Consider the following 19,291-nt stretch of genomic DNA (forward strand, 5'->3'; position numbering starts at 1 on the left):
CTCCCCTATTTCTGGAGTTTGTTAGCACAATATCAAAATTACAGACCACAACGCTCTCCATTTCTTACTTTCATTTTGAATTAAAGACCTTCTATTGAAGACTCTCACTTCAAAAACCAGACAGGCACTTCCTAATATCAAGAAAAATGCCTGAAGAATAAATTGCTCCTATCAGAAATAAAGCATTTTAGTTCTGCCAGAAGCAGAGAGATCTGTGTTTGTAAGTCCCTCCAAAGGCAACTCCATCTTTCCTGTTTTCCTCTCATTTTCTTTTGATGCACGAAGACTGCTCATTGCAGTGCTGTGATTGGATTCAGCTTTGGAGCAGTGTAATTGTAAATATTCATTGGAATCCAAGCTAGTTTTCCCAAGTCTCTCTTAAAAGCTTTGCAGTTATACAAACAGCCATGGCTCTGCATTAGCCTCACAGCCTGGAGGCTGCCTATTTCTCCCCAGCCCCAAAGTCTGCTCTTTCAGAGGCTGCATGGAGAGAAATCAGCCTTGCCAACCATTTTAATCAATGCTCTATTATTTTCTTTATTCCCTATTTAATGACTGTGCTGTAGAACTGGCTCTCAGATACAGGTACTCAGTGGGGTTCCTCACTGGTGTCTACACAAATAACATGGCTCACCTTGGCTCACAGTTCCCCTGACTGTCGTGGCCATGAGTTTCAGTCCCTGTCTCTCTGCTGATGGTGCCAGGGTATCTGTGAATGGCTGAGTCCAGGTATATGGTATGCAGTATGTGGTATCTGGTATAGGTATTGTGCCTGTGACCATTCCTCCCTCCTCTGTGAACACTCTGTGGCTGCTCTCATACAATGGGGCAAGGCAAAGGGCAGCGGACTCCTACAGCCTCTGAGGAGCTGAGGCAAGTTCTGCCCATCAGCCAGACCTTGCCCTTGCCTGTGCCAGCCCTGCTCAGCCAAACTGCATGCCCCAAGCTGATCGTGCTCTCCAGGTGGTCTCTGACTGCAGCCATGTCCTGTACAACTCATTTGCAGAGCAGCACATGTAAGAAACTGCACACAGCTCTTCTGCTGAGAAGGGAAATTGAATCCAAAAGTACTATCTACACTCGCATCTCTGCCTCATACACTCATGTGTTCCCCACCATGGGTGGGACTCTGGCCAAAGCCTGTGGCACAGCACCACATGTAATGCAGATGGTGGTATTGGAGCCTTCATCACCCACTGACATCCTCTAGGCTCTGCTTGCTCCTTTCAGCATGTGTTACAGCCTCCCAGGGAGCCTGGGACCAGGCAGGTGGGCAGTAAAAGGAGAAACACAGAAGGAGACTGCGGCAGGGCTCTGGGAAAGGCAGAGCTGGGTTATAAGGTATGAGCAGGGATAGATTTTGGAAATGAGCAATGCTGGAATGAACGTCAAGGGGCTGATAGTCCATCTTCCAGTTTTGAAACAGGGGAACCTACAAGTACCCTGTGTATTGCATATCTGTCCTTAAAACTCTCTTGTGATGCATGTTCCTCAGGCCCTGGCAGTCTGTTCACCTGCTCTGTTCTCCTTCCCTTTAGAAAACTGTTCCTAAACCAAATCTTTCCTGATGCGGGCTCTGGCCAGCAGTTTTTGAGTGTTCCTTCATAGACATGGAGAGCTTTTTTCTTCTTTACAGGAGTTTCTTACATACAGCTGGTGTTGTGATCTCCCTCAGTTATGCAGAAATAAAACCCAAAACCCTAAACCCCAACAAAACAGCCAGATCATAAATCACAAAATAAACCCTGTCTAGTAGAACTCCCTGCCATACAGAGCAGTATCTACGAGAGCAGAGGCCCTGTGAAAGCAGATGAAGTAATGAGGCCTTTATAAAGGTAACAGCTCCCAGAGCCAAAACAGCTCATGGAGAGAAATTCTCTGCTCCTGTAGATCCATATCTCCTGGTGGCAGCCACCAAAGTGTCCTCTTCATCTCTTTTCCCAGCTCAAGGCCAGCTGCCTTCAGAATGTGGTGAAGGAGACATCCTTGGGGAAAGTCCAGCCTCCAGCCGAAGGGAAGGAGTGTGGAAAACCACATAGTCACGAAGAAGGGCTAGATGTTGAAACATGCCCGATGGCAAGAGCAGAAGGAACTTGTCCCTGGGGTCTCTGTGGGAATCCATCCTCTCCTCTCCAGATACAACACGCCACCTTTGTCGCACCTGTAGTGTGACACTGTGATGCCTCAGCAGCTGCCAGGGGAGGGAGTGTACCAGCGGACGCACAGCCTGGAGCCCCATCAGGGTCCCTGGTGTAAGAACACACTGGTCCTTTCGCTGCACATCTCTGGTGCAGAGGAGTATTCATGGTATGAGCTGGAAGCACAGTTCTTCCCTTCCAGCTCCATTTTCCAAAACAGCCAGAGCCCTGTTCTTCAGTGCTCCTGCTTGGATGATTTATCCAGGTCACAGTGAGGACAACTGGCTAACTGAGGTTAACAGCTTTCTAAGTTTCATTTCAAAAAGACATTAGCATGGGGGCTGTATTAAAGAATGATATGCCAAACCTTAATTCATTCACCAGGAGAGCTTATGATCAGGTGGGAGACTAAGATGACAAGCAGGGCTGTGCTGCCAGTCTTTCTGTAAAGGGCAGGACCATAACTCATGCTCCCAGTACTAAATTACACCTGGCACTCCTTGCAGAGGGATCTGCTGCTTGCTGCAGGGACCCACAACCACCAGTCTTGGGAGGCCCAGGCCCCCACAACAGGAAATGTATCAGCAGCTGGGACTGGCTCAGAAAAATAGATTGGAGTCCTTCCATCTGGAAGAAGGATGTTGGGAAGAAAATATGAGGAAGATCTATAAAATCAGAAGTGTCATGGAAAGGTGATTAAGGAGTGAGTGTCGTGGTTTTTTCCAATACAACAGTGGAATTTGTCAGGGGACAGGTTCAAAACAAACCAAAGGAAGTGGCTTCTTATCCAAGCGTGGTCAAGCAGGGGAACTCACTGCTACAGGACTTTGCAGAAGCTGAATAAGACCTAAGTTACAAAATTAGTTTAGTTTGACAAGTTGTGGATGAAAATGCCTCAAGAGCTCTTAAACACAAAGGCTCCCCTTTGGGCTTGGGAAGCCCCTTCACCACAGAAGGTGGGTGAGCATCTTGGTGAATTTCACAAGCTTCCCCTGTTCTTCCCAGGGGAAAAGAGCTCTTTCCCAGACAGGGCCATAAGCTGCTGCTGGACACAGAGCCAGGTGGAACACTGTTCTGCCACAGAATAGTGTTATATGTTTATATAACAAGGCTTGATGCTCAGTGCTTTAATTGGGAAGTTTGTAAGAGAAAGTTGAGCACTAGGCTTTTTTGTCTGCCAGTTTCACACTGAAACCAACAGTGAGGCTCAGCTGAATTTGGTATCAATGGGTTGAGAGATGAAGGGAAGGGAAGGGAAGGGAAGGGAAGGGAAGGGAAGGGAAGGGAAGGGAAGGGAAGGGAAGGGAAGGGAAGGGAAGGGAAGAGAGTAGGAAGAAGCAGAGTGTCATTCCCACCCTGCCATGCTGTCCTTGCACAAATCCACACTTGGTCACCCATATGCACAGGCAGAACAAAACAAAGGCACATGCTGACCCTCTCCTGCATTCATCTGCCACCATCCACGAACACAGACAAAGGCACACATATCCTGCTCCCACCTTCACTGTGGGCAGTTGGAATGCAAGCTTGCCACACGCGGCTCAGCCCACATGCTGGGCTGGCTCCTCACACACAGAAAATTGGATGATGTGGTAGTAAATAGAACAACATCTTGTAACCTTCCTTCAAATGCAATAAATTTAATCGGTGCATTGTGTTCATATATATTGCAATTTATGTATCATTAGATATATAAACATATTCATAGGAATATATTTATAATCACCACATTAAATGAAACAAAATGTCTCCACTTTGACAAATAAGGGGGATACCTCCCCCCATCCCTATTTAAATGCTGCCCTCTGAGCTGCTGCTTAGACAAACCAGTGGTGCTGAGCTCCTCCTGTCATCTAATATGCTGGTACCTGGAGCTCTAATGTCAAAAGTACCTGGTTTATTCTACCAGAACCCCAAGCATATTTCACTAGCAAGTTGTTAAAATAGACACATTTTTTTAATGGCTTATGTCGTGCTGAAGGGGATGACAAGTGGATACCAGGTTAAGCAAATAATGCTGCAGTGTCCAGCAGTAGGAGTTACCCAGGTTTCCAGTATCAGCTCTCCTCACTCCTGTTTGCCATGTGGGTCCAAATGGGACCTTGTGGTTGGAGTCTGCCGAGGAATGCTGGTGCCTGAGTGGACATCAGGCAGACAGCCTGATGGCTGGGGAGGTGGGAGCAATGTGCTTTCCCAAGCCAGGCTCACACGCAGGAGGAACACACTGAGCAGAGGGTCTGACCCCTACAGCTTCTGAAATACAGGGGTTGGTGGCAGAGCAGGGGCAAACAGACCCAGCATGGAGTAGACTGGCACAGACTGCCCAGCAGGCCTCCAGCAGGCAACGAGGGTGCTCCCACCCTTATGTCCAGGAGCAAGCTGAGGGTTTTGTCCACAGCAGCATGGCTGAACAGGTCTGAGCAAGCCTCATCTCCTGGCTCACAGCGTGTCACCGTCACTGCCGGCCAGGACAGCTCTGTCCTGAGGCGGTGTCTTTGTGGCCATCCTCTTCCTGTCTCTCCAAGATCAGCAGCATGAGCAACACCCACGATATCTGTGTGTGACAGCCCTCACACCCCCACAGCAACTGCAATCCCACCACCCATTTACAGCCAGCAGAGCTGTAGCCATCTCCCTGCTGCCCCCGACCTTCCTCTCTTCACTGGGAGGTGACAGACTCTACTCTCACATCTTCAGCCCTTCCTTATGCTGCCATGTAAACAAGAGCAGCAGATTATCACTATTGCTGTGAATGCATCAAATAGAGTTCCCTTTTCAGCCTGAGCTGCTGAGCTAGAGTGGACTGGTATCTTCTCCTACCTGCTCCAAGCTCCCTTCTGTAGCTGGTGGCTGGCCCCCAGGTCCTGGCTGAGCTGCTGCTCTGGCTGCATTTCTGCTCCAGGTCTGCCTGCCTCTCCCTCTGCTTGGTCTGCAGTTGATAGATCCTCTGATCTTGAGCATCCAGCTATTGACCCGCCCAGGGAAAGAAAGAAAAAATGGAAAAAAAAATCAATTAATACTAAACGGCTTAACAAAACCCCGAACAGCACAGACCTGATGCTGATGGGGGTGGGGATTGGCAGGAGGAGACACCCCCCGCACACATTAGCTGCAAAAATCTGATGTTCTAGGGACAGGAAGCCAATATGGTGGGTGTGATTTGACATGCTTGCCCGCAGCAGGCAGACATGTCCAACTCCGGAAAGCAGAGACTCTGCCAACTGGGGCACCTGCCTCTGCTCACGGAAGGGGTGTCAGACTCCCAGGGTGAGGGAAGCAAAGGGCAGCTGAGCAACCTAAGTTATTCTAACCAGTAACCAAACATCCAGCTCCTGTTGCAGCTGCATGTTGAGCTCTTCAGGCATTTTCGGTCTGCTGTCCTCGGAGCAGAGAGGAAGGGGCTTGGCTACCCCACAGCCTGTCCATCTCCCTTCCGTTCTGCCTGAACAGGAGCAGCTCTAAGGGTTCAGCATATTCACTTCTGGGTGTCCCAGCTCTAAGGTGTTGGCACAAGGTGGAAGCAGGGAAGAATCATGAATGTCAACCAAGGAGCATTAGCATGACAAGACTCAAGTATCGACCCCAGCTCGGAGCCACTGTCCCCGGTGCCTTGGCCATTTACCCCTCAGGGATGCTGCTCATCTTCTTGTGATGGGTGAGAGAAGCCACACTCAGCTGGCACTGTGTGGCTCCTGCCCTGCTAAGGATGGGAAGGCAAGAGAAAATGCTGGCCACACAGCTTAGGAGTTGGTCTGCTTGGTGGCTTAAATTCAGCATAAGAACTACTCTGCATTGCTGGCTGGGGATTGTGTCATGCCCTGCCATAACCAAGGGTCCTGTGTGCAGTGATGTGGTCACTGCAGGTGAGAACAGCATCCTGCTTCCGCTGCTCAGATATGCCTGGAAGCAGCCCTGTGTCCTGGAGAAAGGGGCCTTCAAAGCTTCCTGTAAGCACTGCCTGGCCACCACCACCTTGGCTCGAGCTGGCAGCCCTCCTGCCCTTGGGAGGGCCCTGCTGCATGGGGGGCTCTCCCAAGAGCAATGCTTCCCAGAGGCTTCTCCCTCTGGGCATGTGTCCATCTGTCCTTCCAGCACTGCTGCTGCCCCTGGACCCCCTGGGCCCACTTGTGCTCCACATTGCTGCCAGGCACAGCTGAGTGCTGCCAGCAACACTGCCAACATCCAGCAACACTGGCAGCAACAGAGGGGCCTCATCAACGTTCACTGACTTGTTAAACCTGGAGAGGATTTTGATATTAATTAATGCTAACTGATTAGTAAAATATATTTATTGAAGACTGTCACCCAGCTGTCAACATTCAATAAATACACTAATAATCAATTTGCATGTAATTAACACAAAATTATGTTAATATCTACATTAAAGATGTATTTCAGCACACACAGGCAGTATTCAGCCCACAGTGCCAGGTCCCAGCTTCCGCTGATGGGGGGCTGAGTGGTGAGCCGGACAGCTCACAGAGGGGTCCTTGGCAGAAGGGTGAGCATCCGCCAGCAGCAGCAGGCTGGATAGATTCCAAAACCATAGCCTCACAAAGCTTTGTCAACAGGGATAATGAGAGATAGACAAGAGACATAGAGGAGCTGATGTCTCCTCATCATCCCCCTCTCCCCAGCTGCCAGGCAGGTGAGTGGGTTTGGGAGGCAGAGTGACTCTAGGATTTTCAGCGCAATGAGGCTCCCTGCCAGCTCTCTGGCACCAGGAGTGCCTGTGACAATAGGGCATGTCACATGGCTCCATGGAGCAGCATCTGCCTGTGGGTCCGAGGTCGCCAAGGGGGTCATCCTGCCCAAAGCAGCACTGCCTGCCCAAGCTTCCCTCCTTCCCATGCTATTCAGACAAAGTCCATCTTTCTTCTTCCCCAGCGCAGCCCCACACAGCGATGTGCTTGCAGCAGGAAAGAAGGTGGCATGTTTAGGGTGAGCATCCCCCACCCCCACTCCTTCTCCTCTCATTTAAGTGGAATCAATTGTGCCATTTCTGCTTTGCTTTTCAAAAGCAATTACTTTCATGTCATTTTTACAGACATGCACGGAGAGCGAGAGAGTGAGGGCTTGATTATGCCCCCTCCCATCCCCATCCTATGGCTTCCGCAGTGGTGGTGAAGTATTAAATTAAATGAGGTATCTATGGAGCGGCGATGGTTTCAGGTCAGAGGCGCTATGGAAAGCTGTATGCTGCACTGCTCCTGTATATGTAAATGGATATATTAAAACCACTGATGTCAACTTGCAGCACTCATCTCTTCTGCTCTCGGGTGATCAAAGCTGATTGCAGAGGCAATTACTGCGAAGGAAAAGAAAATCACGGCCTCCTGCTCATCCCTGAGCTACTGGAGTTTAATTGCTTAGTGTAGCTGAAGCTGCCTCTCCATCTCCCTGGTATGCACACACACATGTGGGAGCAGTGCGTGCCTAGAGAGAGACGGGAATGGACATCTTTGGGGATGGGCAGAGAGAAGCACCCAAAGCAGGGGAAGACCACAACATGAAAAATAATGATGCTTAAAAATGAATTAGACCACTATAGCAGGCAGGGCTGTATCTTAGCAAGCCACTGGATCGATAGCACAGGGAAACAGGGCAGCATAAATACATGCCTGTGAGACAGCCTCTCCTGTTCTCTGGTCTCTGGTCCAGGATTTACAGTAAGGCTGCTTCAGTCTTTTACAGGATGTGGCTAATCAGACTCCCAAATCCTGGTGACACAGGTAATCAAGACCCCTGTTTTACAGCTGAAATCACTTGAAGGGAAGGTGTCAGTGCTGTCCTGAGGAGTCCCAGCTCCTCACCCTGGTCTTACCTTTGTGTTTCATGTTGGATTCCGCAGGTGCACCATGAAGGCAGAGGACACTTTTTAGGCAGGGAACACTGTAATGCAAACACACCAGTTGGCTGAGTTGCCGTCAGCCCTGTGCCACACACCTGCCCAGGTTGCCCAGCTGTACTACGGGGTCACTCAGTGCTGGTCAAGCTTTGGCTGTGGTGTCTGACCTGTCCTGAAGCAGGGCTGAGCACGTGCTCTCTGAATGCACACCTATACCTGGCCTGAAGCAGGGCTGAGCAAAGTATAAGGCATCAGATCTGTCACTAACATGTTACAAGGGAGCAGAGGGGCAATAAAGAAGGTGGGGAGGGGGGCAAACAAAAGACCTGCTTTCCCACCTGAGGGAGGCCACAGCCATTCCTGTGGCACCTCAGAGGCATTGGCACCACACTCACACAAGGCAGAAGAGACCCCAAGGATGCACTGTCAGCTGTAACCCAGTTCTCCCTGATGGCTGTTGCTCTCCTCCCAGCCTTGGCCAGGATGAGCGCTCCTGTGAAACCATCCTCACCTGACACCTGGGGAATAGGACAGACCCAGAGAAATCCAGATGCCGCAGTGCATAGCCAGAGCAACCACCAGCAGCAATTCCCTCAAAGGCAGAGGAACAGAAACACCTAATGGTGAGAACAGTTCTGCCATCCCACAGCTGCATTTGGGAATGATGAGTCTGGCCCCCAACAGAAAGTGTTTACAAAATTATAAGTGCTAAGTTACTTGTTCTTCTGAATTTTTGACCCCTGAGGGTTTTGCTTTTGTGCTTTTCTGCTGAAGCAATGGAAAGTGAAGGATAGGGGTTTTTTTTTTAATTGCAGCCAAAGCCTGGGACTCTCTTATTCCTGCTTGACTTTACAACAGGAGCTTCAAAAAATCAACAGAAAATCAGGAAACCCAGAAATGAGCCTTGTGATCTGCTCTGGCTGCAGGAGTGCCAGAAGCCCTCAGCAGTGCTGCCTGGCCCCTGCCCATGGGTGGGCTCTACCACATGGCCTCCTCCCTGCCCTGTGAATCCAGATTTTCAACCCAAGGATGCAATTCCTTTTTTATGAGCTGCCTGTCTCTTTCTGTTTAGCTGAGAGTGCTTGGAGCCCTTCCCCCACCTCCTTTTCCACTGCTGCTCTGGTTTTATTCAATTCAACACTTGAGGGAACTGCAGATGAAATGTCTCTGAATCTAAATTGCCAGCGATGGATCTAACAGCCTTTTTCCCTCTCCCCTCCCCAAGCTCCCCTCAGACAGAATGCTCCAGCACATTGTCTCTGCTGTGCTTGGCTCCAGCTGCAGAACGGCAGCACCAGGATGGGAACATGGCATTGAGAGCATGAGGTGCACAGCCCTCTCCTGCCCCATGTGCTGGCAGGGGAAGGGAGAGGAGATTGGAGAACGCCCTCACTGCTGGTCGTGCCCGTGTGCCCAGACATTGCCAGGCTTGTTATGGGGCTTGTGATGCCAGGTCGGAAAATGGTGTAGGAAAGGCTAGGGAAGGCTAAACTTTTTCTTTCCATAGGGAAAACTCTTGTCCTTAGAGCACAGAAAAGTGGTGAAAAGGAAAAATAAGGCAAAGAGAAAGGAGGAGTCAAAGCTGGGAGACACAGAGGAATTAAGAGCCCAAAGGAGTCTGTACACAGGGAAGAGGCTCTTGAGCAGTCCTGCAGAGCAGCTCCCTCGACAGAGCTGGGACTCATAGCATTATCTTCATGCTGGGGAAATTAAATTATTTTTGACCTTTGCCTGCAGAAAAAAGTAGTAAAATATTGTCAGAATATTACTGAAACAGTAAATATTTTTTTCTGAGTGTAGAAGCTTCACAGAAAGTGAAGCATTAAGTGTAATGAGGAATGAAATGCTTCACTGGACTCCAAAGCCCGGTAATACTGAAACTTAAAGACAACTGCTTAAAAATATGAACTTTGCAACATCAATATTATTCTACGGAAAAGACCAGTTGGTGTGTTAATCCACAACTGCAAATGGTGCCCATCTCCACTCAGAAAACAAAAACCACAACTGACCTCTGTCCTGCTCTCATAGTCCTTCCGTCCCATTCCCTCCCCATACACAGATGGTATGGAAAATTCCTTCCCAGTGGAAGGACATGTCGAGAACAAAACAAATAAATGGAGTATAAAAATAAACATACCAAGAGGCATCGTGCTGATTGCGTTATAGATTTTCATATTTAATTAAAAGAAAACCTGCCTTTGGGTATCTGTTAGGAGAACAGAATCCTGATGTAGAATCCATGGCCTGTCCAGGCTCTGGAATAGTGCAGGTTTCCACAGAAATCTGGCTCATTATTTGCAATGAGATCTTCCTCTTCACAGGATGTTTTCTGCCATGGATCCAGGCATTTTTACACCTGTCATGAGGAATAATCAGACAGCCTGGCTTGGTTTGAAGTGCTGGAAGGGGAACTGCTGGGAAAATGTGTATTTTCACACTGTGTGTGTGAAAAGGAGCGGAAAAGGGATCATATGGGAACATCTGAACACCACCAAGACACAGTCCCTCTGGCAGAGCTCCGGATTGCATCAGTGGAAAAGTCAGGGTTTTCTGATGAAACAAGAAATCTGCACCTAGGCGGCTCAGAAAATATAAATCGTCCCTGCCTGACATTCCCGTGTCCTGATTTGCTGTGTGAAAAGTGCAAACGTTCCTCCCACCACTCATCTCCCCTCACTGCAGCATCCCTCACGTCTGGCTGGAGTACCACGTGATGACACATGAAGCACAGGTTACTGGGCACACATTGAAGTGACAGGTGCAGGGTCTGGTTTTCAGGAGCAATGGATCTGTGCAGCTCCTGTGAGCATCACATGGATGCTGGATGCTGAGGAAGGGGAAGCAGAAGCTGTAAAATGGCTACACTCATCATTGACAGGCACATCCTCTCACAGGAGTGAGGGGAAGCCCAGAAAAAGAAGATGAATGCTGGGCTGAATAGACAGAGGAGCACAGACAAACACAAGAGTAAGCAAAGACCTTAAAAATTTAGCAGCTTATTCTGAAGTCCTGGTGGCTACAGTGATGTTACTGCCAAGCTGCAAACCAGAGCAGTTTCTGCTAGAAGATCCTTGATGCAGAAATCAACCCAGTTGCTCAGTGTCTGGGTGAAGAACAGCACCAAAAAGGGCCTCCACACACTAGCTGGTTTTCACCTCTTTACCACTGCCATGAGACAGTCCTGATGCTCACAACTGTGCCTTCACTGCAGCAGTTTTGAGCACCCACCTGCTCCACTGACTGACCGTGGCTGCAGGCAAGTGTGGAAATACTGAATAACAACCAAGAACTTCACTGAAAAAACCCTCAAGGAAATTCTTGTGATTTCTTGGAGACACAAATTGCCCAAGGAAACATCTGAGATGCAAATATGAGGACTTGATACACATGGCTGTATCACCCTGCTGTTCACTTTAAAGTCAGTCTATATATGTCCACTGGAGACCAAGGACATGCAAAAAACTCCCACAGGTGAAGGCTGTGGCTTTTAAAGCTGATGCCAGTGCCTCCGTGGTTGCTTTAGGGACAGCTGAGGCACATCTGTCAATACTGAGAGCTGAGCTGAGTTCTGGGAGGGAAGGCCAGCACAGTGACCGTGGTGGTACCCTCGCTGCCCTGGTATGGGCAGGTCCAGGCAGATTGAGGGCTGGCAGTGGAGCCCCTCTCTCTCTGAAGAACTCTGAATGGCAGTGAGGTTCCCTCAGAACCTCATCAGCCATTGCTGACAGGTTTCAAGGTAAGATGGGAAAATACCACAGGAAAGGAAAAGATAGGAGGAAGACTTTAACCTCACTCTACAATCATACTAGCTTTGTCACAATAGAAGTCTGAGCTAAATCCTGCCACCTAACAACTTCCCACTCTGGAAAGTGCTCAGGCACAGACATTTTCCATTGGCTGCCCATTGCAGGCACAAGGGAGAGATTCCAGCATCATGTCTGCACAGCAGCACCACCAATAAATGCTGCAGCAGTAATGGAAGACTGTCATGATGCAAAGCAACAAGGTCACACAATATGTCCAAGAGCCCTCAGAAAGGCAAAGGCTCTCTAGATGTTGCAGAGGGAAGCTCAGAATTGCTCTCAGTTCATTAGGCTTTGCCGGAGGGGTTTTCTTCCAATATTAACTACAAACAAGCTTAAGGTTTTGTGCATGCAATGCAGAAAGGTGAAGGGGAAGGTTTACCAAAAGCCATTTGTAAATATGCTAAGGCAATTCATATCTGTTTTTAAAACTCATCAAATATCCTGTGTACTAAGTCACCTTAAACAAGAATGTTGAAAAAGATCTGTCAATACAGCAGCATCTTTTTCTGCATAGAAATTTTACATCAATGCTGGCAAAGAGTCTGTGCATAAATTACACATCGCAGAACACACAGTGCAATTTCCTTCCCTCCAGGCACCAACACTGTGTTCCCCTGCAGCCTGCCTGTTCCTCTGAGCTTTATGACCCCGGTGAGATGAGCTCTCGCTGTTTCTTTCCTCGTTACATTCTGATATTTCAAAGCATGGCCTGCTTCTCACTCCCATCTCCCTGCTCCACATTATTAATGAATTGGAAAGCAGACATCATTAGTTTTTGGAGACCATTTCTTTTAAAATTTACAGAACCCTTCATCTGAATCCCCAGAGCCAGTCTGCTGTTCTCATCTTGGAATCTTATTAGCATCATATCTCCTGGATCCTGCCATGCAAACTGCATTGCTATGCACTTTCCAGCACTTGACCCTTTTGCGGACGGAATTAATTTTCTCTTTGAAGCTGGAGCAGCATGCTGTTGTGCTTGTTAAAGGAATAAAACTCATGGTGGAAGAGAGGAAATAAGCAGAGGTTATTCTCAGTTAAATGTAGGCCACTATGAGCTTTATATAGGTAGGCTGAGAGAGATTGGCCAAAAGAAATAATAGATTGATGACGCTTTATTACCAGAAACATCTCCCAAAATAGCGGGCAAATAAACTGGTGGATAATACTCACTGGGAATTTCTGGGTTTAGAGCTTCTCCTGTTCAGCAGTATCACCTTTCTTTGCAACAATCTGAATCTGCCACCTGCTTCTGTATCTGAAATATCCTCTGACTTCTGGTGAATTAATGGTGAATTTTGGTGGAATTAATGTGAAAAATACAAAGAACCAGAATTTTCTCTCTGCTTCGGGCAATGGAAAGGTGCCCAAGCTCTACATGAAGTGCCTAAATTAAAGCGCTGGTACAAAGACGTCTTTCTCTAAAAGAGTGTAGTATCTAGCACCCCAAGAACATCCATGTCATTGCTACTATCCCCTTAAAAGGCACAACATCCCTAACACATGAAGTAAAGTAGTACTAGAAAATGTTGAGTGTTTGTTGCTCAGTTTGGGCTATTTCTTATTGCACAGGACTCCTGGAACTGAAAAACTTCCTCATCTGCATTCTTTTTACAGTTTTGCTTCTGCTGTCTGATTTTAGCAGCAATCTTTACTATGACTGCTGTAGAGGAAATTCCTTAGATGAAGACTTCATCCTTTCCAAAAACTCATCAGGAATATGTTAATAAAAACTGCAGAAGTTTAATTTTTAAGTAACTTCTTGCAAAAAATACAAAGCCAAAGAGCCCAGAATAGCAGAGCAAGGTTTACATCTTCACTATCAGTAAAGTGACCAGGCTGGACTCAGGAACTGGAATGGGTCTTGGATGGTTCACATAATTGGCGGTGGGATGGATCACCAGTTTAAATCGATAGCTAACTGGATTACTCTTTTCTCATGGCTACGCAGTGGTCCAGGTGAAAGGAGGAGAGAGGAATCCAGCTCATCCCAATCACACAAGGAAGCTACAACCCTGGAGTCCTATTCATGTCATGGAGTCTAAAGGAAGAGTAAAAGCTCCTGAGCCAGGCGGGACTGGAAGCAATTCATTCCTCTCTGCACACACCTGCCCTGTCTATCAAAGCCAGCCCAGAGGTCAGCCCTGGAGATGGTTTTTGCTGTGAAGGTTTGTTCTACCTCATTTAGCTCACAAACAGCCAAATCTTGACAGCACCATCCAGGCACTTCTTCCAACACTCCAGAAGCCATGTCAGAGGCATACTCAGCACCCCAGTCACGTCTACCTCCCCCTCCTATCTTGCCATGACCGTAACATTGGTCCGTCTGGAGAAGAAAAGATCCCAGGCACAGGTACCTCAGGCAGTGATAGGACAGTCCCTCATGGTGTGCAGCAAGCCCAAACGTATCTTCCAGGTTACCGCGCTAGTAACACTGGGTGAGTGAGTAACATGTCCATTACCTTATCCTTTACCCTGTCTTCCAAAGAGCAAGAGAACTGGAGAACTGGTACTCACTCTTTTCTCCTCGTTTACTCTTCACCTTCTGAAAATGTGGCAGAAGTTGGTGCAGAATTCCTCAGGCAAACCATGTTACAGCGGCAGCACGAGTGCCAGAGACAGACTGGCAAGAGCTTATGAATAGCACAGTGGATGATCTATAGCCAAAGCCATGGGCAAGCGCTAGCCATTAGTCTGGGCGCTGGTAATGCACTCCCTGACTCCATTACTCACCAATCCATCAGGCAGCCTGCTACAGACGGAGAGATTCCAGCACTTCTAAATCTGTAAAGCGATGGCTGGCAGCCTGCACTACATGCCCTAGGTTACAAGGGCATGGAGGAAGACAATTCATTTTATGTCATAGCCAGTATTTCTTCTTCTCCTTTTCTGTGTGTACTTAAGAAATGGACCTTCTATTATCTGCAGATTGATAGCCAGGAGAATGCTCTGGTGTCTCTGATCACATTTACTACTGAGAAAGCTTTCAAAGGACGATGAACCTCGCAGTTCTCATTAGCTGGACTAAGTATGGAAACATGCACAAGTGCAGATGGAATTTTTAAATTTATGAACAGTGCCTACAGTAGAACTATTTCAGAAAAATATTACAAGACACTGTTGGAACACTGGATATGACAGAATCAAAGTTGCCAGCATAATCTGGGATTTTCTGCATAAGCATTTGCTATGGGCTCTGATGCACATCTCACACTATCCTGGACTTATTAATTCATATGTGCACAGAAAAGACATCAGTCAGGGCTTCCTACCACAGCTCAGTGTGTGGCTCCAGCTCCAACTTGCATTTAGAGCCCACTTTTCAAACCTCTCACAGAACTTTGCTATTAATCTGCTTGTGGAATTTCTATGACATTCATCACTCTCAATTCTCCAGGAGCAGTCCTTAATCTCAACACCCCTGCAAGAAAAAAGTTTTATCATCTGTACTTTCCAAGTGCCAAATAGAGACAGACTCAAGCACAAGACTTGTCCTCTAATTTTAGGTGCTTGGTTCGAGGTTTCTAGCTCTAATTTGTGAAGCACTTAACAACTTTATAGCATTTCATGTGTTTCAAGCAAAACTGTGAGTGCTCAGCAGTTCCTCAAAGAAATACATTCCTGTTCCAGGTGTGGAAGACAAGGAGATATCTGCAAGGATCCTGACTTGTCTGCTGCCTCCAGTAACATACAAACGTAACAACCCTGTGGCTGCATCTGTCACTAAAGGCAGCTCGCCACTGAGACAGCTCTGAAGCCCCTGTTTGCCATCCACCAACACTTTCAGGTTCCACAACAGCGGGGTGAGGAACCCCTCACATGACAACCACGTGTGCCACATGCTGATCCATTTCCAGTGCAGGATCTGTGCACACAGCAGGTCACCAAAGAACAGGCACTCAACCTGAGGCTGGGCTGAATCACACCAGTATGGCATGTTCTGTAGTTTGGGAATGTAGGTCAAGAAGTGGCAAGCAATCAAAAAAAGAGAAACTTGCCATAGAAAATGTCAATACTACTTTTATGTGACAATATGAGTCAATATTTACATGTAAGTTAAACACAGGAACTTCACACATTAGAATTTAAATAGGAAATTAACTTTGAATACCTGGTTCTAGGCACCTTTTTAACTTTCCCTTGCCACAGCCAAAGTCTCTAATGATGAACACACCATACCCTCCCTCTTCTCCAACCTGACCCTGTTTTCGCCATCCACAGCTGCCTTGACGTCTGTTTTAAGTGAGCTTTGTATTCAGGTGTCTGAGCAGAAATAGGAAATGCTGCTCATGTCCAACACAGGTGGATTCATGTTGCAGTAAGTGCCTGAAATTTCTCATTTCATGCATTTCGAACACCCAGATTTGTAATTCAAAACCGCTTACATGTTTTGGTTTGTTTTCCTTTTTTGGAGCCAGTCTGGCCATAGAAGAAAACGGGCAGCCTGAAGCATGAGGCGTGGCCAATGCAACCCATTGGAGCTCCCACTCCCTGCCCTGGCCAGAGGCCAGAGGACTGGGAAGCAGGGAAATGGAAGAATGAACGACAAATAGAAAAACCATGCAAGGAAAAGCATATGAATCTGGCAGAACTAAAATCAAAGCTTTGTCATCCCAAGGAACATCACCATCCCAAAGAAGGAGGAAGAGGCACACAGCGATGAAATGGGAGCAGTAGGAATTCATTTGCCTTGAAGGCATCCCTACACATGAACTCACACAGGCACAGAGGAAACCTCACTCTGCTATTCCTGCAGGGAACCCTCACCCTCAGGCTAACCCTAAAGCAAGCATTAACCTACTTATTGCGCCCTGGGGCAGTTTGCAGGGTGAGGAAGCTGCCTGTTTGGGAGGAAGGGGAGCAGAACTCAGCATCTGAGTACAATATCCTATGGTCACCTGAGAGCAACAACATGAACCTCTTGTCATTTTGGCAGAGCTGGGCTAAGGCAGGGCACCCTCCTGTCCTTGTTTTGAGCCATCTCCTTCCATGAATAGACAGAGCGTAACTTCATTAGAACAGAAGTGTCACCATTTTAGGAGTCCTTTGCTGGGGCAGCTTTGGAACCTTCAGCTTCCTCCTTCTGCCATTAAAGCTCTGACTGTGCAGTGAGGGTCCAGGCTGAGTCACCTGTGCCAGGTCTGTTCTGCTCATCTCACGGGATGGGAGAGGGACAAGGGTTGTGACCACCCTCCCTGCTCGCAAAACCCTCCCAAATCTCAGCAGCTCTCAAAGAGCCAAACACCACCTACCAAAGTTGGGGAGTGCCAAGAGCTCTCTTCTCTGGGCATATGCTCATGAGGTTTGAGCAGCCTTTGTCCCTTCAGAAGATTTATCCTGCATCGCCTGTTTCCGCTGGCTCACCACCAAACCCCTAAAACCTGCTGTTGACCTGACTTATCCCAGATCTTCAGGATCAAACACCAGTGCTTCCATTCAAACATATGATCACAGCAGCAGGAGATACTGCTACAGTTTTTAGCACGGGTCATCAAGGCGCTACTTCTGAAAGTCCCAGTCCTGGGTCTGGGAACAACACAGTGACAGAGGCAAAAACAAAGTAAACAGAATCACTGAGCTGGCAAAGTGAGTGGGCACCACTAGGTTGGGCAAAACACGAGAAAGGGTGACAGAGTGTCTGGGGGAGCAGGAGCCACAGGCACTGTGTGAGCAGGCAAACAGAGAGGAGGGCTTTCACCTGTCCTGTGACAGCTACAGCCAGTGATGCTCCTCTACTTTATACCTTGGAATATATACTTAGGAAAGGAACATGTGGTTCTAAGGAAGAGAAACACCAGATTTCTCCAGCTAGAAGCCTAATCCTACAAAATCTGCTCCTTCACTTACCGAGGAAAAGTCTAGGTGGCTGAATTTCACTGTGCCAAGATATGAAACCATATCATTTCCAGTCAGAGCTATCTCTACAAACACAGATCAGCTGCAGAGACCACTGTGAAGAGAGTACCAGAGCCACAAACAGGCCCATCTGATGCTTGGGACCTTAACATCAGGATGAATCTTGACAAGGATCCTGATTTCCGTCTGGGAATGCAGCAGCCTGTCCTGTTTTGCTGAAGATGCTGTCCACACAACACCACTTTGTTCCCCAAGTCTGCAGCACCCTGACTGTAGCACCTTTGATGCTTTTGAGTCATTCTTTTGATACAGAATTGTGCTGTATTGCCTCATCTCTCTGAATCTTTGCCTCAATTGCACCCAGGACCTGTGGTCTGGGTGCCATCCTGCCACCCTCATTTTATCTACACCGGGAACACGGGAGCTGCACATTGACACTCTGATTGTTTTATTTTCTCCGTCCTGAAAGTGATCAGCTTGCTTCTTTTTAAAGCCTGCAGTCAGCTTTAATCTACTTAGCTGGGATTAATGAGAGATTTGTTAAAGATGTACAGATTTTACACACTTTGCTTACAACTTTTTTTATCTATAACCATCAGGCAAAAAGCCCCACGCAGACAAGCCGTTCCTAATGCTGGGCACATCCATCAGGTGTGCTAAGGCTGGTGATGTGATGTTAATGGCTGATGCTTTTTGCTGGCACACTGGTGCCCTCGTGGACCTGGTCAGACAGCAGTGCTCAGAATCTGCCTGTACGTCACCCTTCTTCTGCAAGACTGAGTAAGGGAGGGAAAGAGCTGCCAGCTCAGAATGTGGGTCACTGCATTGGCATCAGCAGGCTCCCACTGCCACAAAGTTTGGCATTGAGAGGAGTGGAAAATTGGGATTATCCATCCAGCCGAGGGGGCATTGCCTGATGGTGCATGCCTTACCCACGAGAGGTGGGAAGGAAACTGCAGTTCATGGGGGTTGTTCATAACTGTATCCTACTGCTCAAAACAGCATTGGTAGTGGAAGAATGGAAGCAGGCAGTGGAATGACTCTAAGTTAAATGGGAACTCCTCTTGTTGGAAATGATAACCGGTAATGCCAGTAGCAACATGGCTAAACTGTGCTCTGCTGGGGAGCCCCAGGTACAGAGAAGCCACAGATCACAAGTCCCTGCATCTGTGTTTCAGACAACTTATCTCATCAGATAGGACAGAGAGCAAGTCCTGCAGGCAAAGGCCCCAGGAAGTCCCAAGGACGGAGCTGCAGGGAGTTCTTCCAATGCCACAGGTGACGAAGCACAGGAGAACAGTGGAAGAGAGCAACAGGAATCTGTCAGGTATGCTCTGTTCAACTAGCAAAAGCCACCACCTCAACAGAAACCCAGCCCATGAATGAGCAGCAGTGTGAGGGATTCCCCACGCACTGTCCCTTGTTACTGACCTACAGAGACCAGACAATCTTGTCTGGCAGATACAGAGGTTTCAGTGCCTGTTCTGGATGACCTTTCCTTCTCCCACCCCAAAAAAGCTGTTTCATCCCTAAACATTCGCCAGTCCTTGGTGCAGCATCAAAACCACAAGAGAACGTTCATGTGTTTTGGTGGTTTCATAAAAATATCAGAAAGCAGCATAGAGTGAGAGGAGGGGGAC

This window comes from Corvus cornix, chromosome 11 (genome assembly GCF_000738735.6).
Source record: "Corvus cornix cornix isolate S_Up_H32 chromosome 11, ASM73873v5, whole genome shotgun sequence".
NCBI classification, from domain to species: domain Eukaryota; kingdom Metazoa; phylum Chordata; class Aves; order Passeriformes; family Corvidae; genus Corvus; species Corvus cornix.